The sequence below is a fragment of the Triturus cristatus genome, chromosome 10 (genome assembly GCF_964204655.1).
Source record: "Triturus cristatus chromosome 10, aTriCri1.1, whole genome shotgun sequence".
Classification (NCBI taxonomy): Eukaryota; Metazoa; Chordata; class Amphibia; order Caudata; family Salamandridae; genus Triturus; species Triturus cristatus.
Genome location: NC_140593.1, coordinates 75,498,784 through 75,523,460, shown reverse-complemented (window position 1 = coordinate 75,523,460; position 24,677 = coordinate 75,498,784).

Genomic DNA, 24,677 nt, shown 5'->3' with positions numbered 1-24,677 from the left:
TGGCCGAGGCTCCTGCGTAGAGGGCATTTCCAGAGTCCAACCTGCTGCTGACGAGGGCCTGGGTGACCGTTCTTCTTGTTTCGGTGGAGATCCACCTGTAGATCTTGCGGAGCATGCAGAGGGTGTTGAAGCAGGAGGACCAGACGGCGTTGACCTGCTTTGTCATGGAGAGAGTAGAGTCGAGGATGAATCCTAGGTTGCTCGCGTGCTCGGTGGGTGTTGGAGCTGTTCCCAGTGCGGTCAGCCACCAGGAGTCGTCCGAGGCCGAGGGGGTGGATCCGAGTATGAGGACTTCCGTCTTGTCCGAGTTTAGCTTCAGTCGGCTGTTCTTCATCCACTCGGCGACGGCTTTCATTTCTTGGTGTAGGTTGGTTTTGCGGTGAGGGGGTCCTTGGTGAGGGAGAGGATCAGCTGGGTGTAGTCTGCTTAGGAAATGATGTTGAGGTTGTGCAGTCGGGCGACGTAGGCGAACGGTGCCATGTAGATGTTGAACAATGTCGGGCTGAGGGATGAGCCATGGGGTATGCCGCAGATGATCTTGGTGGCTTCGGAGCAGAAAGGGGGGAGGCGGACGCTCTGGGTTCTGCCAGAGAGGAAGGAGGTGGTCCAGTCAAGAGCCTTGTCTCGGATCCCAGCGTCGTGGAGGCATGTGCGCAGGGTGCAGTGGCAGACGGTGTCGAAAGCGGCTGAAAGGTCCAGGAGGATGAGGGCTGCGGTTTCTCTGTTGTCCAGCAGGGCCCTGGTGTCATCGGTGGCGACGATGAGGGCAGTTTTGGTGCTGTGGTTGCTGCGGAACGCGGACTGGGACGTGTCCAGGATGCTGTTCTTCTCGAGGTAGCGGGTCAGTTGTCTGTTGACAGTCTTCTCGATGACCTTCGCCGGGAACAGGAGCAGGGAGATGGGCCGGAAGTTCTTGAAGTCCTTGGGGTCATCCTTGGATTTTTTGAGTAAGGCGTTGATCTCTGTGTGCTTCCAGCTCTCTGGGAAGGTCGCTGTCTCGAAGACGATGTTGATGGCTTTCCGGAGGTGGTTTGCGATGGTGGCGCTGGCTTTGTGGAAGATGTGGTGGGGGCATGGGTCTGACGGAGATCCGGAATGGATGGTGTTCATGGCTTTGATGGTGTCGTTGTCATTTATGTCGGTCCAGGAGAGTAGGGGGTCGGTGCGGATGGTGGCCGTGGGGACGGAGGTCTCAGTGGTTGTTGGGACGGTCATTGCATTGAAGCTGTCGTGGATGTCTGCAATCTTGCGATGGAAGAAGGTGGCAAGGGAGTCACACAGGTCCTGCGAAGGTGGGATGTCGTTGGTGTTGGAGCTGGGGTTGGAGAGTTCCTTCACGATGCTGAAGAGCTCTTTGCTGTTGTGTGCGTTGTTGTCCAGGCGGTCTTTGTCCTAAACGCCCCCATCTAAAGCATCGATCTTACATCTTTGAGGCGTGCCTCCATTAGTAGGGTGACCAGAATTTTAAAGCCAAAAACCGTGACATTTCACAAAAATTTAAGAAGGACTACAATTTTACTTCAAGCTAGCGCACAGAATGACAGCGCTCCTCAGCTGACAATTACAGAACAGGCAGTAAGAATATACATAAAATTTAATTTTTAAACCCAGTAGCTTGCCTGTTAATTAAATTGCTGTCTTGAAACAACTGCTAACTATCCCTGCTTTGTAAAACATAAAAAAGCACCTCCCACCGTTTTCAGTCGACCCTCTTTGAAAACCGGGACATGAGCTACATTTCTTGAAATCTGCCGGGACAGCTGCCGAAAACCCGGGACTGTCCGGGCAAATCCGGGATGCCCGGTTACCCTAACCTCCATGCCAGGCCAGACAGAGGGCATGCCAAGGAGGGCACACCGCGGCCGCCTCGGTTCTTGAAATCTCACAGGCGCTGCTTGGTGCAATAAAAGGCATCAGCGAATAGTCGAAGGAAGAAAGAGGCGCTCACGCCCACTCACTGCTCTGTGTGAATATCTGTTAGCAGACTCGAGGCGGGAGTAGGGGCAGCCTGTCACGCAGCTCACCTGGACAGGTTCACACCTGCTCTCCGTACAACCCCCTTCTGACTCGTCCCTTCACAAGATGGTCACAACATTGATACTAAAGCGCAGACTTTTTCTGTATCCATAAAAGACAAAGGGGCTTATTTACCAGCCCCTTACGCCGCCGGTGCGCCACTATTTGTGACGCACTGGCGGCGCATTTTACTACTCCATATTTACAAGGACGGGAAAAGCCACCCTGCTTGACCTTTCCTGTCCTTGTAAATACGGCCCCTTTACACGCAACTGCAACTGGCGTTCCATGGGTGTTGCTGTGGGTGTCTCCACGCAACATCCATGGAATCAGACACATTTCCAGATTTAAACCTGAAAATGCGTCAAAATGCTATGCCACTCAGTATAGCAAGGTGCACCGAGGAGAAATGTTTTAATGTTTTAATTTCCTCTGTCAATGCGTACTGCATTCTACAGCACACATTAAAGGGAGGAAAATGCCTGTAGTGATTGTTTCAATCTCCACATGACACAGGCATCCTTGCACCATGGTGCAAGGGTGTCTGCGCCGGCGCATGGCAGCTGTTTGTGTGCCAGCGCAGGGGAGAGCACAGGAATCCGACATATTGTTGTAAATATGTCGCAATCCTGTGCTCTGAAAGTGCTGCAGCGTGGCGCAGCCAAAGGGCTTGCGGTGCCACCCTGCAGCACCTTCTTGTATATCTGCCCCAAAGGATTTACAAAGACAATGTGTTCTATATTACGCACACACACCCCAGACAAGGACACAACATGCCCATTCGTGTATATGTAACATACTATATGAATGTAGACAGAGGTGTGAGTATAATGTTGCCAACAGTAACCAGCGCACTATTCAAACAGAGTTGTTTAGGTACTTAGTAATAGGCCTTTATTACTGATGGACTCATTATTTATGAATGTTTGTCTGAGCCCGGCGCAAATTGAAACATATGTAAAGAACTATTTCCTTGATTTAAAATGTGTGACCTCCAGATTACAGAAGGATCTCTGCAACACACACATGGACCCACTGAGTTATACTGGGATTTGGACCTGTGCTCTGCATGTCACACACAATGCTGTGCAGAAGACGAATTAAAAAGGGTGCTTACATGTAGACTTTGGTATCAAGTTGCCTTTAAAACAAGTACGAGTGTGTGTGTGTGCCTATATGTGACTGTATTATATGGGATAAAAGGTTTCTGCAAACGGGCGCGTCACTTTCCCATGAGTAGGGTCTACAACATGGGTACTCGTAAACACCTTCCCAGAGGCCACCAAGTGATGTGACGAAGGGCCGCATTGATGCCAGCAGGGTGGCGGTCGGGGAGAAGGGGACAAGGAGGTGTTTGTGGCAAGGTGAGTGTAAGGGAAGCGAAGCATATACATAGAGATTCTGAATTGCACAATGTGAAACTTAAATCTTGGGATTAATCCCAGATTCTCCACTTAACTAAGCCTGGGCGTAGCTTGCGAAGTAGTGCTACGCGTAGCTACGCGAAGTGCACTTCGCACTACGCGAGCTATGCGAACTGCGTAGTGCACTGTCCAAAATGCTGTTCGCACTGATTGCACAGTACCGGATGCTTGTCCACACTGTGCAATCAGTGCAAACTGCATCTTGCACAGTGCAAGCGGTCGTTTTCTGCCGCTCGAGTAGATTTCTACTCGAGCGTAAGCTTTCTCAACGCGGACTGGTAGTTTCTCATCACGAGCGGTCGTGAGCATACGCGCCCACTCGCAATGAGAAACCTGACCTCCCCGCGTTGAGAATCTCGCCGGGAAGTTTATTTTCCACGCTCGCAATCGGCAACTTGATGTTGCTGATCGCGAACGAGGAAAAAGTCTCGCCGGGATGTCATTTTGCTTGCTCGCGGCCGCCAACATGATGTTGAGAACCGCGAGCAAGCAAAAAATGACCGCTGCACTATGCTACGCGTGTTTGCACGGTGCTACATGTAATTCGCGTAGTGCGGAGTAGCGCAAACTTCGCAAACTACACGAGCGTAAGAATTCATGTTTCTAAATTCATGTTTGAAAATTATTACTTTTACAAAAATACTTCTCAACGCTCTGATATAATCTGATGTACTAAGGTGTAATGGTTCTGCATGCGAATGAAATACACTTTTTTGAATTTTGAAAAGACTTTATCATACTTTAACACTTTTGCTGCAAAATGTATTTAAAAATGAAGATGTTTCCAAAGTTTAGCATGCAGGACACCCTAGTTATTTCCTTTCTTTAACTTCAATTAACCATTAAATAAATTCTTGCCCGTTTATATAGCATTTTTCTGAATGTTAGTGCTGAGTTGAGTAAACAGCAGTCCAGTGCCACTGTCAACCAGGGGGACCACATGTAAAGATCAGAAGGGCCACATGTGGCCCCCGGGCCGTACTTTGAGTATCACTGGTCTACAATCAGGATGTTGCTTGAAGGAAAGCTCCTGACAACGCCACAGGTTAGTGAAGTGCCTGGCTGCAAAGGGAAAACAGGTTTCTGAGGCCTCAATAGCTGGCGGAGCGAGTCTGATGTGGTTTAAAGGCCAGCACAGGCCCTCTTGGCTGGTGGAGGGTGTGCGGTGTGGCCCCTAGGAGTGACCCTCGAGAGTCTCCTTGAGAGCACATTCTTTCTGATAATTTGCTTCCTGCCAGAGGCCCTGTCTGACCTTCCCCAGCCCTCTTGGTTCCCCCTGGACCCAGCACAGGTTAGGTGCAGGTGGGTGTCTTTACCTGATCTTCACGTCCCCGCAGTGCAGGCAGGGCCAGCAGGAGCCCAGGTGACAGCCACACATTAGGAGACATATAAGAAAAGAAACACTGATCCCTGGTAGCAATATTTTAGATGCAATAACCAAATGACAAAAAAAATCTATTCAAAGGAGTTTATGAAAACAATTTCAAGACACGTAGCAAAGCAGTGACTCTTGGTGCAAAATAAACATGGCCGTTGCTCTCTTTAGAGGTGATACACTCAAGTGATAAATCGTGATCAACAAGTGTATCACAAACACAAGAACAGCACAGCCCTTTACAGCAAATTCTCAACAATCATATGGGGTTCGTGTTTTTAATGCCGACGTCGTTTCGCTCCCAATAACAATGGCGGGATCAACACATCAGAACTCAGGGGGATACAACAAGCCAGAGAGAGAGGTTATGAAAGGTTATGCAGTTGCTAAAGGAAGGAGTCACTTGAGTGGATGGTGCCCTGTGAATATGAGCCACACTGGGGCAGCCGTGAGACACTGGCACTGCACCCTACTCCGCTGGAACACCCACAGTCCATCTGATGCTCTGCATGTGCACAGCCGCCGGGTGCACATCCTGCGCAGATCATCAGACACTACAAGAGCTCTGCTCTTGTGAGGGGCACAGAGAGGGCACCCCTCCACCATCTCACCCATCGGCTGAAGGCCATCAACCCTGGGAGGGAGCCCCAGATGAGGAGGAACTGAGCATCACTTGGGAAACCCCTCCACCATCTCACCCATCGGCTGAAGGCCATCAACCCTGGGAGGGAGCCCCAGATGCAGATGACCTGAGCATCACTTGGGGAATCCCTTCACCATCTCACCCATCGGCTGAAGGCCATCAACCCTGGGAGGGAGCCCCAGGTGCAGAGGACCTGAGCATCACTTGGGGAACCCCTTCACCATCTCATCCATCGGGTGAAGGCCATCAACCCTGGGAGGGAGCCCCAGATGCAGAGGACCTGAGCATCACTTGGGGAATCCCTTCACCATCTCACCCATCGGCTGAAGGCCATCAACCCTGGGAGGGAGCCCCAGGTGCAGAGTACCTGAGCATCACTTGGGGAACCCCTTCACCATCTCACCCATCGGGTGAAGGCCATCATCCCTGGGAGGGAGCCCCAGATGCAGAGGACCTGAGCATCACTTGGGGAACCCCTCCACCATCTCACCCATTGGGTGAAGGTCATCAATCCTGGGAGGGAGCCCCAGGTGCAGAGGACCTGAGCATCACTTGGGGAATCCCTTCGCCATCTCACCCATCGGCTGAAGGCCATCAACCCTGGGAGGGAGCCCCAGGTGCAGAGGACCTGAGCATCACTTGGGGAACCCCTCCACCATCTCACCCATCGGCTGAAGGCCATCAACCCTGAGAGGGAGCCCCAGATGCAGATGACCTGAGCATCACTTGGGGAACCCCTCCACCATCTCACCCATCGGCTGAAGGCTATCAACCCTGGGAGGGAGCCCCAGATGCAGAGGACCTGAGCATCACTTGGGGAACCCCTCCACCATCTCACCCATCGGCTGAAGGCCATCATCCCTGGCAGGGAGCCCTAGGTGCAGAGGACCTGAGCATCCCTTGGGGAATCCCTTCACCATCTCACCCATCGGCTGAAGGCCATCAACCCTGGGAGGGAGCCCCAGGTGCAGAGGACCTGAGCATCACTTGGAGGGACACAACTGTTTCTGCTTGTGGAGCTGTCCTGCCGCTCCCCCTTGCTACTCTGCTTATATGGCCGGCGTTGCTACCCTGCCGACCTCTTCATAAGTATTCCTCCAGCCGCAAGGCAGCCCTTCCACACTACTTGTACCTCAGAAGAGAAGTAGGTACAGGGCAGTGGAGAGGTTTACTGCCCTAGGTTAATAGACAGATTGCTTGTTTTAATTCAACTTTAATGTTAGGGCTAGCATAAGGTTTAGGGTAATGCTGCTTAGTTAAAAACTGAATTTAAGCGAATTTAAATTAGAAACAGCAGATTGGGAAAGGCTAAGGAAATCAGGAAATTTAGGTAAAGTCACTTTTATTTTTACATATTTTTTAAAAGAATTGAGTTTCATTTAGGGTTAAAGGTAACATTGAAAATGGGGCAATGTTACCGTTTTAATTTAATGCAATATCATTTAATGTAATTCAATTTATTTAAGGGATAAGGTTGAAATGAGGAGGAGGGTTAAAAAAGTCAATTACTACCTTATTTATAGATTTTAGAATTCCAATAGCCAAACTGGCCGCTTCCAGCCAAGCAGCCCCCGTCACAATGGCAGGCGCGCCTTACGTGGAAAAACCACCAATGCCCGGTCCGAGGTGAATTTCTTGTTCGTAAAATAAAAAAAAGTCCCTACCATGCTGAGAGTTTTGTCCACAAGAAAGGAAGGTGCACTCTAAGTGAAGTCAGTCAGGAGGCATGCGTTATCCAAAAATCTTCTCTTTATTAATGTAGTTTGGTTAAAACCGGCACACAGCCTTCCTTTCTTGTGGACTTTCTCTGTAACTGACATCCCTGGGCAGCGGATGCCGGGAGTAGCATTTACTCGTCTAAAAATATATGAAACTGGTGGGATTTAATGTGCTTGACCCTGGTCTGCTGCTGTAAGTTTTTTTATGCTGAGAGTTTTCTCTTAGTAGGACGGCCACGTTGCTGCATCTTTTAGCCCAGCCTGCTTGCAAGGTAGTCCCGGATTCGAATAAATGGCCAACACGGCGACCAGAACAAGATGGGCCTTTTAACAGCATGCCCACAAGCGAATGCTCGGCGGTGAGGGTTTTCCCTGTGGGGAGCAGGCAGGAGCCCACTGTGAGGAGAGCTTAAACTCCCGCCCTCCTAATGAGAGCGAGGGGTGCATGGGGGTGAATCTTGAACCCTTCTGCAATGGAACTGGTGCTTATGGAAAGCGCTCCAATACCTTCGGCTCGAGTCCGCGCTATATACAACTGCAAAAAAAGAATTTCTGCCCATTTTTTGCGGATGTCCAATTTCTGCGCACCTGCAAATGATTCCCTTGGTTTTTCTTATTTCCCAAAATGTAATGTAATATGAGTTTAGGATTAGAGTCCGAGTGGAAAATGGGTGTTAGTTCAAGGTGATTGGTTTGAATAATGATATTTTCGAGTTTAGATAAACAATGTATAAGTCCTAACTAGTGCATTAAAGTAAACATATCCAAACAATGGCAGGGCTGTAAGTGGGCCGGGTCCGTCCAGGCCTCAGACCCGGTGGTAATAAAACACGTATATTGGGAGGGGTCCCAATAAAGCCCTCATTTAATCTCCTTAACTGTAATGGCAAACACAAAGATCGATTTCTAAACAATACATTTAAAAAGCATGATGGTAATCCATGTCAACGATTTACTTCTGTTTATATTTCACGGTTCTCTTATGCTTGCATTTCCTAAGAGTGTTAGGATATTTCCAGGATGTTGTGTTTCTCAATTTTTTTTCATGTAGCATATTACTCTTGTAAAGTGCATCCTTTGAACTGAGTCCCCTTCCGGTGTCTATCATGGGACACTATTGAGAGCACTGGAGGTGAGGCTGAAGGGTGTGAGCATCTTTCACAGAACCCTGTGAGTAGGTCAAAGGGGTTCAGAATACATGTTACCATTCAATCCTTGGCCTCTCAGCAGAGCACACCGGGCTCAGTAATGTTTAATTCAGTTTCTCAATTTCAGAATTGAAATGTTTTGAATATTCATAAAAATCTTGATGTTACTCGTTTATCTTAAACAATTAACAACCATTGATGAAGCCAATTAAATAGCCTCTTTGCAATGATGGGCCCAAGTCGTAGGCAAGGGCGCATAATGAGGGGGATAATTAACAGCTGATATTGCACGTAAGGGCAATAAGGCTATTACCAGTTTCCCCACAAACAAGCATTTACAATGCAATGGTCTCGGCATTGTTAAAGTTAGAGCTATTGGCATTGCTCATGACATTATTTTTGTTTTTGTTTTTCAAACATTTAAAGAAACGGCATTGTCATTTACAATGTCAACAGCTTAATCCCTCTCAAATGCGAGACCTATTGCATTTGCACCCACACACAGAGCCACACACACAAAGCCACCCACACACACACAGAGCCACCCACACAGAGTCACTCACATAGAGCAACCCACACACAAATAGAGCCACCCACAGAGCCACCTACACACACACAGTTACCCACACACAGACAGAGCCACCACGCATATAGCCACCTACAAAAAAAGCCACCCACAGAGCCACAGACACACAGAGCCAGACACACACACAGAGCCTCCCACACACACACACAGAGCCTCCCACACACAGAGCCTCCCACACACACACAGAGCCAGCCACACACACACACACACACACACACACAGAGCCAGCCACACACACACAGCCACCCACACACAGCCACCCACACACACACACTTCAATGAAAGACAGCTACGATTTCTAATACAGCATTATTTAAATAATTATTATTGGCTCCGTTACGGAGCTCTAAACACAAACTAAATTGTTGCTGATAAAGATCAGGAATTTAGTTGCTGACTCACCTGGGCATCCTCCAAAATAAATTGACGCCGGGACCCCGAGGGTCTCACTTAACCCAGGCAGGAGCGTAGGGTGCGGGGGGGGGGGGGAAGGAAGAGTCCAGGAGAAGGGAGGGGCTGAGAGTTGATCTCTTAGCACAGCCCACCGGACACAGCCTGATTACCCCATAGTAATCAGAAACGGGGCAGTAAAGTATGTATATACACGCGTTTGCCTGGGAATCATTCGAAGAGTTTTTAGGACGATGGGTCAACATAAGTGAAAAACAATGCCAGCGCAAAAGTTTTTATTGGAATATCTCCTCCAGCCTCGGGTGGGAAGGCTCTCTGGCTGCCTTCAGGTGGGTCTTGGGTGGTCTCTGCCGAAGCCGTCTGGGGGGCTGGGGATGGTCTCTGCTGGGGGGCGGTGGGGGGGAATTCCCCCCGAGTGCGGCTTGGTGGCGGCATGGGCTTTTGGAAGAAGAGGGGCCCCCCTGTAAATGCCCTGTCTCATTACCACCCCACCTCCAGAGAAGCAGCAGCAGCCGCCCCTACCTCTGCGGCTGGTATTCTGCAGAGCCCCGGGGCGCTCTGTTCCAGCGAGTCTCACAAAGGACTTGATTTACAAGCGTGCAGGTTGCAACACGAAATGCTTGGGAGGCGTTTTTTTTGTTAATAGTCATCAGTTGTGCAGAACTCCAGCTTATGCTTAAATCTGCTTTAAAGCTCCGAACCCTTTCATTTTTTGCCTTTTAACTCCAGACTGCAGTGCCCTCCCCTGTTTGGCTCCCTCACACACCACCCCCTTGCTCATCTTCCCCAGTGATGACGGTCCGGCAGGAATGTCCCGGTGCAGCGGCGTGACGTTTATTTTGGGGGTTGGGATCGTGTGGCGCTGCGATGCGAGAGGTGCCGGCTATTTGCAGTGCTCTTAGTAGTGCAGGAGGGAGCGAGGATGGGGGAGGGCCGTGCAGTTGTGTCGCGTTGTTTTGGGAGAGAGTTGTATAGTGGTGCTCAACAAAGGCAAACTGATTAATGCATCACTGCAGGTGCCTCAGGGCGTCAGTCGCGTTTGAATGAGACCCCGGCTTGGGACTGGGCTGGATGGAGGTGGACACATCGCTGCTGAGCGCGGGGGGCCGCCGGTGCCCAGGGCTCGGCTTTGGAGGCAATGTGCCGGTTTTACAGCTCCTCTTCCGTGTTTGGCAGCTGCCTGGGACGGAAACGCCGCGTCTGATCGCACGTCGGGCAGGGGTAGCCAGCTCGTCGGTGGCTGGCAGGCTGCAGGGCCGTGTCCTTACTTGCCAGGCCGCCCTGATACTGCAGCCGGGGGCTAAAGGAAGTCGTAGAGCGACAGGAGAAAGAAGCAGTTATTCTGACCTCAAGTATCCACCTATTGTTAAAATGTTAAGAGCTGGGACGTGTCAAGCTTCAATCCACCGCCAGCGGTATGGCGGTCCCCTGGAACACAGAGCGCATGCGAACCCTGCGAGCACAACACTGGCATGAGCGCCCCGGGGGCGGCCTTTAGAGCATTAATTTTGGCAAACGACACCAGAGCTGCTCAGTATGCCATTACTCTTTTGGAAATGTCTGAGGCAGGAGCTTCTGTGCACATTAAACTGGCTGCAGTGACGCCCTTGACCGGACGATGCCAAGCGAATTCTTGTGATGTGTTTTTTTTTTCCAGTTAAACCATACAACTCTACTGCAAAATGTGGAAGGCCTAGTTCTTGAGAGGGCTCAAACAGTGTTAATGCATAAAACCATAGTTATAGAAACCAGCTTACCTGTTTGAAGATTTAGATCTAACACAACTCTCCCGTCAATCAATTTAAGGTGAGGGAGCAACGCCGGGACACCACCGCCTTTCTCCGAGGCAGAGAAGAACTGCCTCGGAGAAACGCAGCCTCGGTTTCGGATTCGGGGGCGTGTTTCTTTTTCTCTCCTCTTGCCATTGGCTGGAGGAGAGAAAAACACGCCCTGCGAAAAGCAACGAAAAAACACGCCCCCCGATCCGAAAAAGACGGGGCTTCAACGGAGTGACTGGACCTCTTCTCCAGTGGCTGGCCAGCATTTAAGAGGCCAGCCAATGGAGAACAGGATAGAAGAGGGGCGGGTGCAAGCCCCTCTTCTCAAAGTCACTCCAACTCATTAAATCTCGGAGCGAGACTGCGCAAGCGCAGCCTTTCGCAGCCGAGACCTAAAAAGGACTGCAGTAGGATCTGCACCTCACCACGCGGTCTCCGAAAACCACCCCTCAGCCTCGCTGCCCTATGGCGCCCCGCCGCCATTATGCCCACAGGGATCCTGAGGCGCCCCTCCACCTGTTTACTGTTCTCACTGCAGCTCACACTGCAGTTCGGCTCCTCCCCCCCTTTCCTCTAAGGAGAAAGCCAAAAAAGCCACATAAAATTTAGGGAAAACACCACAAAGTATGGTGCTTGTTTCTTGCTGGTCTGTGGCAGTGGGCTAATATTCCTCCTCAGGGAGGTCGGAGATGAAGAAGGGCCGAATGAAAACCAGGACATGATGACTCCGAGCGGCTCTAAGCAGTTCTTGAAATGGAAAAATAAAAGTGCAGGTACTCTGTAGCAGAGTACCTGCTAGTTTCTTAGAAGTGCTGGTACTCTGCAATTAAAAGTATAGCATTTCTCTTGAGAAGTGCTGGTACACTCAAAATACAAAAGTGCCGGTACTCCGTCCTGGACAGTACCGGCCCATTTAAAGCACTGGCTCTAAGGGAGAGATGTGTTGCGGATCAGTGCATAAAACTTCAGTGGGTGAGAGAGGGTCCGGAGTGGGATCTGCCTCCCTCCCTCGCTCACACTCCCCGCACTCACCGAAGCAACAGTGGGGAGGACGCTCCTTCTCCTACCTCGCCATGAAGTCCTGGAACTCAGTCCCGTCGACTCCCGTGGACCAGTATTGGGGCAGAGAGGGGGAGAAGTGGAAACGGGGGTTTAAAACAAATAAATAAAGTTCACTTACCTGTCGGCTGGTGCCTCTCTTCCGTCCTTTCCGTCTTCTTCCTGGCTTCTGTTGGAACAGGAAGCTGGAAGCACCCAGGCTCGGTAAGCCAATCGCACCGCTGCAATGCAGCATTAAGATTGGTCTGAGCGCCGTGGTTAAGTGCTCAGATGGGGAATGGGAGCTTGGGCATGTTCACCACCCAGGCTGTAATATAGCATGGGTGGAGAACATGCAAAGTGCGCATGAATGCCAGCCAAACATTCATGCACACTTAGGAGGGTGCCACCATTCCTCCCCCCCTGTTGCCCAGCCTAGCTCCTGCCCCACAAAACCTCCTCAGCACCAGAAAAATAAAATGATAATAACATTGCGTTATTATCCTTTCCTTTTTTGCCATGCTGAAAGGCAGTGGGGCAACGCTCCTCCGCTAAGCTGCCCCTACTGGATAAGCCGTCGCCTCTATCTCCAGACTTCACCCACTCTTCAGGAGTTCAGAAGGGGACTCAAGATCTGGCTATTCAACTGATGCCACCCGAGAAGCTTGGCTGTCAGCGCCTGGATACCCTCGTGGGTGATTAGCTGCACTTCCTGTTTGATTGCTTGGTTGACCCCGCCCATTTATCCAAGAGGTGTGCTCCACACCAGACCAAGGCATATGTTTCCCTGCCATGGGCTCTAGCCAGGCCTGACTTTCGAATGAACCTCCGGGAGTGTTGAAGGGAAAAATCCTCAGACCAGCTCAGATGTCACTTCTGCACCTCACTCAGGGCACAAGTGATAGGTAAAATAGTGGCGGGATTCATTATCATATGCAAATCACAATGACCTTGCAGGAAGTGATGGCACAAGAAGATATGTCATGCTCCTATAATAATTCTCACTTAAAAGGTCAATGGTCTATTAAACATAAAAAAACACGAATTAACATAATCGTAAAGAAATGTGAAAAGAACATTTTTGGTTTTACTTTTTATACAACACAAGCTTTTTTCCAAATATCAATTTGTAACTATGCTTGGAAATAGCTGAAAGTGGCAATATTATTAAACAGACAGGTGGAACTTGGAAATGACACTTTTAAACTGCTTTTAGTGAATAAACAAAATGTGCTGAGAGTATTTTTTGAAACATTAAACTTGTTTGTTAATGGGTGTTTGTTTACTGCTGGTGTTCTTCATCCAGCTATAAAGTATAAAAGGGTTTCACATTTGCATCTGAGTAAGCAAGAGAAGGTTTCACTGTGACAAGTTCTCAGATCTTCATATAAGAGATTAATAGTTAACCTCTCCTAGTCATTCTCGCAAATAAAGGGGGTGCCGGCAGTGAGATGGAGGTTTACAAACATCCCGCCCACAGCCGCAGCCCGTGCAGCTAAGAACGGTGAGTCAGGGGCCAGTTTGGGGGGGGAACTTTGACAGACGATGACAAGGGAAAGTTAATTAGTTATTTAATTTTCCCTCATGGTCATCTGTCGAATCCTCCCCCAACCCGGCCCCACTGCTCTTACTTGCACAGGCAGCGGCTGCCCGGCCAGGTCACAGGCATCCAGGGGCAGATTTACAATAACTGTTGCATCCCTGCATATTAGCAGGGATGCGCCAGTTATTTTGCGTCACGGCAGACACCTCTTACGCCACCGTGGTTGTGCCGCATTTACAATGCTGCGCACCATGGGGCAAGAATAGACAGATGCGTGACGCATCTGCTGCCGTAAAGGTGACGCATTGCTTTCTAAAAATAGTGGGGGGACTCCGTACACTCCCGTTCACCCTCAACTTGTGCCCTGATCTCACTCCCCCAGTGGAGTTAGGAGTCTATAGACGGTCCCTGAGGCCGGAAGTAAGGACCAGAGACGTCACTGAGAAGGGTCACAGTGTGAGAGATCCAATGTGGCCAATGAGAGAGCTCCTGGCAATGAGTTCCCTCAAGACTGAAACATGTATGCTGTGTTTGGCTACCTCTAGGGAGAGCCGTGAACTGTTGGATCATCTTTTTTTGCCTTTTTCAGCTGGGGGACGGGTGAGTTCCTTCTGTATGCGGGAGCTCTTTTCTGTGCGTAAAAACCAGAGTATGACACCCAACCAGATGAGTGCGTGTATTTATTCGTGATTGGTGAACACAATGTAAGTTCCTCAATCGTAATATGCACGGGAGGCACACGTATACTTACCTAACGAGTAACAGTACGAGCGAGGATACTTACGCCAGCAATGAGTACAAATGAGGTGGCATCATACTAAATATCGAAGTCAGAAGGCTGCCAAATATGGAGGACAAAATATTGAAAAAAAATGTCAACACATAGGTAAGTCTAGATTTTCTATACCTACCTCCACACACGTCAAGGTACGTAGATGTGGAGTTAAGAGTAGTACAATTAGACTTCCATATCTGAACTTCACTTTTGATATTTTGTCCCTCAATATTATGTCCTCGATATTCTTGAATGACGATATTCTTCACGTCGATATTCAGTAATACAATCCATGAGGGTGAACTTGGAACGAGTGTCCACATGTGCATAAGCTGGTGTGCCCGCTCCTGCAGAGGCTAGTGCAGATACTGACATCTCCTGCATGGGATTGCGTGTCATGTCCTCGATATTCTTGTATGTCGATATTCTTCATGTCGATATTCAGTAATGTGACACATGGGCGTGAACTTGGAACACGTTTACGCATGAGCTGGTGTGCCCGCTCCTGCAGAGGCTAGTGCAGATACTGACATCTCCTGCATGGGATTGCGTGTCATGTCCTCGATATTCTTGTATGTCGATATTCTTCATGTCGATATTCAGTAATGTGACACATGGGCGTGAACTTGGAACACGTTTACGCATGAGCTGGTGTGCCCGCTCCTGCAGAGGCTAGTGCAGATACTGACATCTCCTGCATGGGATTGCGTGTCATGTCCTCGATATTCTAGTATGTTGATACTCTTCATGTCGATATTCAGTAATGCGACACATCGGGGTGCACTTGGAACACGTTCCCGCATGAGCTGGTGTGCCCACTCCTGCGGAGGCTAGTGCAGATACTGATCTCTCCTACATGGGATTGGGTGTCATGTCCTCGATGTTCTTGTAGGTCGATTTTCTATTCGTCGATATTCAGTAATGAGGCACATGAGGGTGAACTTGGAACGAGTGTCCACATGTGCATAAGCTTGTGTGCCCACTCCTGCAGAGGCTAGTGCAGATACTGACAACTCCTGCATGGGATTGGGTGCCATGTCCTCGATATTCATGTATGTCGATATTCAGTAATGAGGCACATGAGGTTGAACTTGGAACAAGTGTCCACATGTGCATTAGCATGTGCATACGCTTGTGTGCCCGCTCCTGCAGAAGCTAGTGCAGATACTGACATCTCCTGCATGGGATTGGGTGCCATGTCTTTGATATTCTTGTATGTCGATATTCTTCATGTCGATATTCAGTAATGCCGCTTATGAGGGTGAACTTGGAACGAGTGTCCACATGTGCGTAAGCTTGTGTGCCCGCTCCTGTGGAGGCTAGTGCAGATACTGACATGTCCTGCATGGGATTGGGTGTCATGTCCTCGATATTCATGTATGTAGATATTCTTTTCGTCGATATTCAGTAATGAGGCACATGAGGGTGAACTTGGAACGAGTGTTCCCATGTGCATGAGCTGGTGCGCCAACTCCTGCGGAGGCTAGTGCAGATACTGACCTCTCCTGCATGGGATTGGGTGTCATGTCCTCGATATTCTTGTATGTCGATATTCTTTTCGTCGATATTCAGTAATGAGGCACATGAGGGTGAACTTGGAACGAGTGTCCACATGTGCATGAGCATGTGCATAAGCTTGTGTGCCCACTCCTGCGGAGGCTAGTGCAGATACTGACATCTCCTGCATGGGATTGGGCGTCCTCTAAATAGGGAGAACAGTGCGATGTTAATAATGAATATGCATTAAAACCAGCCAACAAATAAAAATCAGGAAAATAATTGCCTGCTAGAGAGACATCTGGCAGCTGAGTCTGTAAAGTCTCTCACCAGTGACATCATTTAATCTGTTTCTATCAAAGGCTGGCTGGCAGACGGCTGCTGGAGGAGAAGCTATGTTTACAGTATTCTCAAGCCAGTGCACTCCTTTATTAAACTAAGTGCAGGTTAGGAATCATAAATCAGTGTGTGGCCACTGTACCTGGGCATTGGTTGGCACATCTCTTTGTTATTATTTTAAAGCACCATTTTGTATAATGATGGTGTGGTAGGCCTGAGCCTACAGCAAGCACTGCTTTAACAGAGTCAGGATGTTAGTTGTTTGTGTTCTACCAACCAGGTAAAGCTGGCATGCTGCCCTGATGCACAATCAATCACACACTGTACTGCTGAAAAATCTGCTTTCATGTGACAGGTCTGCCCTTACAAATCCACACCATGCTCAGTTGAGCCAGTGTGAACAACAAACCCATGCACGATAAATCCTACCAGGCTTTCCTAAATCAGCCACTCATTGGGGCCTACCTAACCCTTGCCATTTATACCTGTAGGTTCTGCCTTCATAAGGACTGTGCTAACCCTAACCTCCTAGTCCATAAGCCCTCTTTGTCCAGCCTCCCCCTTCTAGACCCGCTCCCACCCAAAGCAGGCCTGTCCAGTGATCAAGGAAACCCAACCTGTCCCTTCCCTTCAAGAGAGATCCCACCATAACATCTTCAGCCATTGCACAGTGGCGCTGCAAGGGTGTCACAGGCCCTGGTGCGAAGAAGGAAAATGGGTCTTTCCACCTACAAGTTAGGAAGTAAAAGCACCCCTAATGAGTTGGTACTGGGTCCCTCCCACTCTGGGTCCCAGTGCCAATGAACCTGCTGCACTAATGATGACTGTGCCTTCACATTTTTTAGAACATCCAGTAGCTCTGAGTATGCGTGCTACTCTTCATGGCTGGAGAAGGCCTAGAAGGCGTGTTACTCAAGGTTGTACATGTGCACATTTCCAAGAAGCGCACTCTCACTTTCAAACCTGACCCATGGAAGCAGGAGTATAGGACACTCATTCCAAGCCCATTATTGTATTTATGAATGATCTCTCCTCTGCAAAGACATCTCGCATTTCCTCATTAAGAAGATCCTGCCAAATGCTCATTAGATACGTTTTTGCTAAAAGTTTCTGTCACGTTTAGATTCCATAGACTCGCATTGAGAAAAATCATATAAAACTATTGTTAGGCTTGATATCACGGGTGTGATTTCCCCCCAATTTCGTTGCCTTTCCTCCTGTATGCTGAATTCGTTTTTGTTGGCCATAGGGCTGTGCACACTTTACCTCTGTTAACCCGTGCTAAAGTGCTTGTGCTCACCCCTCTAACCATGGTGAAATTGGCTCACAGCCAAGTGGCGCATTTCATTTATTGGTAAGCCCCTAGTGAAGTGTGGTACTACATGTACTGTGGTAAATAATTTAATTACCGGGACTTAATTTGATACAGAAACATAATAAAATAGCTCAGTAAATAAGAGGCAGAATCCGTGGTATTAGAGGTTCGGAATGGGCTTTATTCCAGAGGTCGATTATAATCGGTTGCTCCAGGTTCCATCACCACGAAGGTTCAGGAAGTGAAGTACATACGTTATTGACAATCAATTACTTTTATACAATAAGCATTACAGTGAAGCAAATACAAGAGGCGTAACAATTGATAGTGGAGATAATATATTCATACGTGGCAAAGATAGGCGTAACTGGGTGTGTTTAAAGAACGTCATCAGATGTGATGTCATAAGAGGGTGGTTACATGAAAGAATTTCGCAATGTCAGCAGAAATACTTGGCAGAAATGCGCGCGCAGCAGCATGACGTGTAATTGACGCGCAACTAGGGGGTGAAGGGGACTTGACATTTAGCTCTACATGTGGCGACAGAAGTCTGGAGGGTCAAGTCAACCTAATCCCAAATCATATCTAACATCCTATGTTTAAAGAACTAAGTTATCCAAAAGGGAGGTCTCTTCGAGTGGAATCTTATTCTCTACTGACTATACTGACTGTTAGTGCGTGTACAAGCGTCTAAGTGTCTATACTAGATGCGAGGGCGGAATCTTCCATAGTAACAGGGCTATGAATTATTTGCATGAAGACAGAGAAGCCGGGCCTTTGCTCGGTAGCTGGCAGAATGTTTACTTAAGCTACTAGACAGGAATGCATTGGGCAGGGAGCGGAGCAGATAATTTTCGAAGGTGAAATACAGTGTTTGGCAGGCAGCAGGCTGATGTCAGGCTTCGTGAGCCGCGCAGAGAATGAGACAAAGTTCATGGTCACAGATGCAGGCTCAGACTGGAGCTTTCAGAGGCAGAAGGCAAGAAAAGCTTGATGACAGAATCAGGGCCTACTTGCCTGGACTGTAAAATGGCATAAGTGAACCATATAAAGGCGGTGGCCTTTCGTACTTAGGAATGGAATATCCGGCCCATTCATGGCGGATCAACAGAGGACATGTTAACGGTGGACGCACATGTATTTGCGTCTTCATAACTGGAACTGGAGGGAACATACATGTACTTGTAACATGCACATAGAACCGTTGGGGTCCAAGATAGGGGACATAACTGACCAGAAAAATCCATATTTCCACATTCCCTCCTTGTCCCCTACTTGCCCGTCAAGAGATATCAATCTTCATTAATCCATTGATCTGTTCATATAGCATCATTTGTTCTTCTTTCTTTTTCCGGGATCTTGAATGAAAATCTTGATGTGGAATGCACGATGTGGCACACAGACCACAAATCGCTGGTCCACATTGTAGACATAGACAGCAACTGAATAGTATGAGAAGGCCAATACCTAGGAAGGATAGAACTCTCCATCCAAAGGTAGATAATACACTCCAAAACCAACCGGACCAAGTCCAGGTGCCTGGATTCTGGTGTATCTGGCTTACAATCTTATGAAGACGAGTTATGGCTTTATATACAGATGGCGAATTTTCTGGTATGAAAATGCAACAGCTTGATCCGATGACCCTACAAGCTCCGCCCCTATCAGCCAGGATGACGTCAAGGACAAGACGATTTTGAAGCACAACAATCCGCATAGCAGACTGCTCTTCTGTTAAATTGCCTAAGGCGGAAATAGTTTCGTTCACTACTGCTTCAAGGGTTCTAGTTAATCTACGTATCAGCTTACTATTAGTAACGGTACCTATATAGGGAAAGAGACCTTTATTGAAATCTGTGTATTTTTCCCATGCTGTTTCAGTGTAGTCGACTATTGGGAGATCTCTCCTTACTCTATTATATACTAAATGAATATTTCTGTGATAATCAGGAGGAGCTAGAAAAACAGGTGGCAAAAGGAATCCAATGTAGCAAGTACCATCCCAATCTAGAGGCAAACGTACATATGCCGTCTGACCACATATGAAATAGGAATGGCGGGAAGCTCTAAATGTAGACTTGCCTTGATCACTAAATTCTACTACAGTGGTGCATTTACTATGGCCCATGTGTATGGAACCATTCTTTCTTATACATAATTCACCTTTTACTGGAAATATTGACATAGCGGGCAAAATTGAAGTAGCTTCGGATTCGACATTCAAGATCAGGAGATTAAGCGTAAAGTTACCTAATCCATATACTTCATTTTCTAGATCAGTTCCTGTTCCTTTGGGAAGTCCCTCCTTGTTGGGGTGGCAGACCTTAAGTAAAACTAAGTTCAGATTTCCCCATACCCCATTGTCTTGATAAACTGCAGAGTTCGAATCTTGGGAATTAATTAAACTAAACCATGCTCCACAGGAGCCGTTGTGTGTGAACGGGTATGGAAAAAGAGGTAGAATTCCTTTATGATTCTGATAGGGAGGGAGTTGGCCACATATCCAACAATTTGTAGCATTGCTAACCTGATGGGAATGATGCAACATACTAATAAACGTGTTATTGCGCAGTGCAAATCTATAAGACAACTCAAGCGGAGGTAATTCACTAAAAGAATGTTCAGCAGTAACATTGTAAACATGTCTAGAAATAGGATAATATATGTGCAACAATATACTTGCAGTAATTATTAAAAGACTTGAGAAAAATAAAATTAATAACGTCACTATGCAATGACTACGCAGTGATTTACAGTACGCCTGTCGTTTCAACATTTTTCGGGTGCTTTCTCTATTCAGGTCCAAGGGATACATGTCAGAGACAATTCAACCGCTTCACCTTGGAGAGGACTTAAACAATCAAATTGCTCGACTGATTGGGCCTGAGCTTTAATTTATAATGTTCGGAATCACTTTTTTCCACAAAAGGAAGTTTTGAGTCAATGGGTGAAGACACACAAGGTGAGGTATTCACATCTGATTTTAGTCCATGAAATTTCTTGATATGACTTGAATGAATCCATCCCTTTCTGCCTTCGATCTTCACGGCTGTTCTTGTGGTGAGCAACACCAGCTGAGGTGACCTCCACCTAGGTTCCAGCTGAGTCTTTCGATCAAAGTTCCTCACGAGGACCAAGTCTCCCGGAACCACGTCATGGGGTTTCACCTCAGTGTTGTCAGGAAAAGCTGCAGCTACCTGTGAACGACAAGATTGTAGTGCAGACATCAAGGAAGCCAAGTAATCTGTCAGCATGTTACAGTCAATATCAGTTATTTTGCGTGGTATAGGCGTCCCCCACATATTTGGTGGTCTGCCGAAGATCACTTCATACGGGGATAGCCCTGTTCGAGAGTGTGCTACCATTCTTGTGTAAAAGAGTGCAACTGGTAATGCTACTACCCAGTCGACACCTTTCTCTCTGCATATTTTGGATAATCTTATTTTCAGAGTCTGATTATGTCTTTCTACGAGACCTGCTGCTTCGGGGTGTCGGACACAGTGGAATTTCCACTGATAGCCTAACAAAAGTGAAACGTGTTTCATTAATTCGGATGAGAACGGCTGGCCGTTATCTGAGTGAACAACACGTGGTAAACCGTATCGTGGGAAGAATTCTCGAACCAACTGTTTGGCAGTAGTCGGGGCAGTGTAATCTGAAACCGGGTATGCCTCCGTCCAACGGGAAAGAGCACACACAACTATGAGAACATATTTGAATCCTCTACATCGTTCCATCTGGATATAATCCATCTGGAGGACTTCAAAAGGATGATCAGGAGGATGAAATCCACCCTGTTCTACGGGAACGCTTTTTCCTGGGTTGAACTGGCAACAGATCAGACAGGTACGAACTTTTTGTTTGGCTGCAGCTCGTAAATGTTTATTAAACCAAATGTGTTGAATGCTATCTAGCATAGCTTTTTCTCCTAGATGTGCAGGACTATGTACAGTGTTAATTATAACTTGGACCATTGAATCAGGAAGGAACCACACAGATTTTTCCTTCATCATCCATCCTTGATCGGTTTGGATCCCTCCTAATTCAGTCCATTTCTTTATTTCGTCTGGTGTAGCATATGTCTGTATGTCAATTACATCAAGAGCGGGATCCTTAACCATCATACAATGTGGTGGTGTCTGGACTATTGTCTTTGTCATGTCGGATGTTTGAGTTTGAGCAGTCTGTTTAGCTGTTCTGTCAGCTAGATCATTGCCTTGAGAAATGATATCAGTAATTTTCGTATGAGCTTTACATTTCATAATCGATATTGCAATGGGCAAATGTATTGCATCTAATAAGGCATGAATGAGGGGTCCGTGCTGAATGTGGGCACCGTGAGAAGTTAAATAACCTCTCTCTCGCCACAGCACGCCGAAGTCATGTACGACTCCGAATGCATAACGTGAATCAGTGTATATGTTGACTTTTTTATTTGTGGCTTGAATACAGGCTTGTGTCAGAGCGACGAGCTCTGCTGCTTGAGCGGACAAGGTATTTATACACTTGGTTTCAATAATTTCAGTGTCTGTGGTGACTGCGTAAGCGGCCACTAACTCTCCTGTACTTGTTCTCATACATGAACCATCTACATACAACGTCAGGTCTGGATCTGACAATGGAACATCTGTCAAGTCTTGTCTGGGTTTCGTCGTGATTGTAATAACATCAATACAATCGTGGGCTAATGGGTCTGTTCCATTTACAGGTAAAAGTGTGGCAGGATTCAATGTGTTACAACGTCTGATTTCTATATGTGGCTGAAACAATGTTAGTTCATACCCTGTAAGTCGCGCTATAGTCAAGTGTTGTGTTTGCGTTCGATTCACAAGAACCTCTACGGCGTGTGGTACTTGTACTGTCAATGGATGTCCTAACACTATGGCATCGCTTTGTCTGATTGCTAAAGCTGTCGCTGCCACTGATTTCAGGCACGCAGGCAGAGCCTGAGCTACGGGATCTAATGTACTAGAAAAATAAGCACATGGTTTGTGTGCTCCTGCTTGTTCCTGTGTGAGTACTGACAAGGCAGTACCTTCGCGTTCTGTAATAAAGAGTGTAAACTGTTTACTGTAACATGGTGTTGCTAAAACAGGTGCTTGACATAAAGCTTTCTTTAAGCTTTCAAAAGCTTGTGTATGTTCCTGAGTCCAAGGGAGAACAGTCGATGTGGCTGCCTCCTGTGTTGTCAACTGAATGAGTGGTTTTGCTAGAAATGCATACTGAGGGATCCACTGCCTACAATATGAAGTGAGGCCTATGAAAGCCCGCACCTCCTTTTGTGTCTTGGGTATTGGCATGTTAGCTATTAACTGAATGCGGTCGGGTGTAAGCTGCCTTCCCTCCTTGGACAGCGAGTGACCAAGGTAAATAACTCGCTGGACACAGAATTGCAGCTTAGAAGGGGACACCTTGTGCCCCTTTTCGGCTAGAAATTGTAAAACCGTCAGTGATGCTTTTTCACATTCAGGTTCGCTTCGGGCGGTGATCAGCAGATCATCGACATATTGAAGCAAAGCAGTGTTAACTGGCATGTGGATACTGTCGAGTTCTCGTTTCAGTGCTTGGCTATAGATGCTGGGGCTTTCTGTAAATCCTTGAGGTGCGCGTGAGAATTTGAAGCTACGTCCATTTAAACTAAATCCGAACAAATATTGGCTTTCCGGATCTATTGGGACGCTGAAAAAGGCATTTTTGAGATCAATTACAGTAAAGAATGTTGCTTCGGAATCAATAGCTGTCAGTAATGATGAGATATCGGGGACCACAGGGAATTGTGGCACAATACACTTGTTTAATTCGCGCAGATCAATAATCAATCGATATACTGGCGGGGCCTTCGGATCTGTTCGTTTGAGAATCGGAATTATCGGTGAATTACATACATTGGAGTCTGTTTCTACAACCACTCCTTGGGCAATGAGCTCGTCAATGATTTGTAGTAAAGCCACTACAGCATCTGGTGGTAACTTGTATTGTCGCATTCGTGGTAGTACCACTCCTGCCTTTAGTGTAACTCGATATGGTGTAATATTCATGCAACCAACATCAGTAGGGCCTTGTGCCCATAGATGTGTAGGTAAAGTCTGCAATCGGGGATCCATGTCTCTAGACACATAATGACCTTTAAAATCACGTAAAAACAATCTTACTCCTTCCGGAGAACAACATATTATAGCTCCTAGAGCTTTCAATGTCTTTATTCCTAACAGGTTTTCTGGACATGATTTAGTAAGCAACAAATCTGTAGTTCGGGTCAAAGGTCCTATCGTAAGTGGAAGAGGTTGTGACACTTCATTAACAATAGGTTTTCCTGAAAAACCAAGGGAAATATTCTGTGAGCCTGAGAGGGGTGCCCCTGGAACTTCACTACGTTTTATAGTTGTTCGACTTGCCCCTGTATTTCCACTTTCTGGTATTCCATAGCTCTGTTAATACATTCAGAATCTCGCCCTGTTTGGACATAATGATATATATTATCTAGATGCATAGTCATTCCTGGTAACTTCCCTAAATACACCGCGGCTCGTCTGATACGTAATGATGCCAGGATCATTTCGTCCTCCTTGCCGGGCACAGGGTCATATCTACAATCTACTAGAAGTTCCTTAAGCGTGCGGGCATTTATGAGTTTGGGGGTACGTGGATGTGCTGACTCTTGAAAAGTAAGTTTATTTATTCTAGGTGGCGTAGAAAAGATATTGGTAGCACCTCCGGTAGCCCCGTCTGGGGTATCGGGTGTGAAAGGATTCGTTGAACGTGATACAGCAACTATAGGTGTGGATACAGCTATAGAAGTAGCTGTAGGGACAGATGCAGAAACAGATGTGCTTGCCGGAACTTGTGTCAGAACTTGTTGCTGTAGGGATACGGGTACTGGATCTTGGCGTTGAACCTCCCTGGCAGGCGGTCTATGTGGGGCGGGATTAGCATACTCGGGAGCTGCGTCATCTAAATATGAGGAAAGAAAAACATCTTCTGCGGTTCTAGGATGCCCCTTAGGATGTACCTTTATTGGAAATAATGGGGTTGGCAAGTCTTTTGGTATCCCTGGAGTAGCCTTAGGTAATC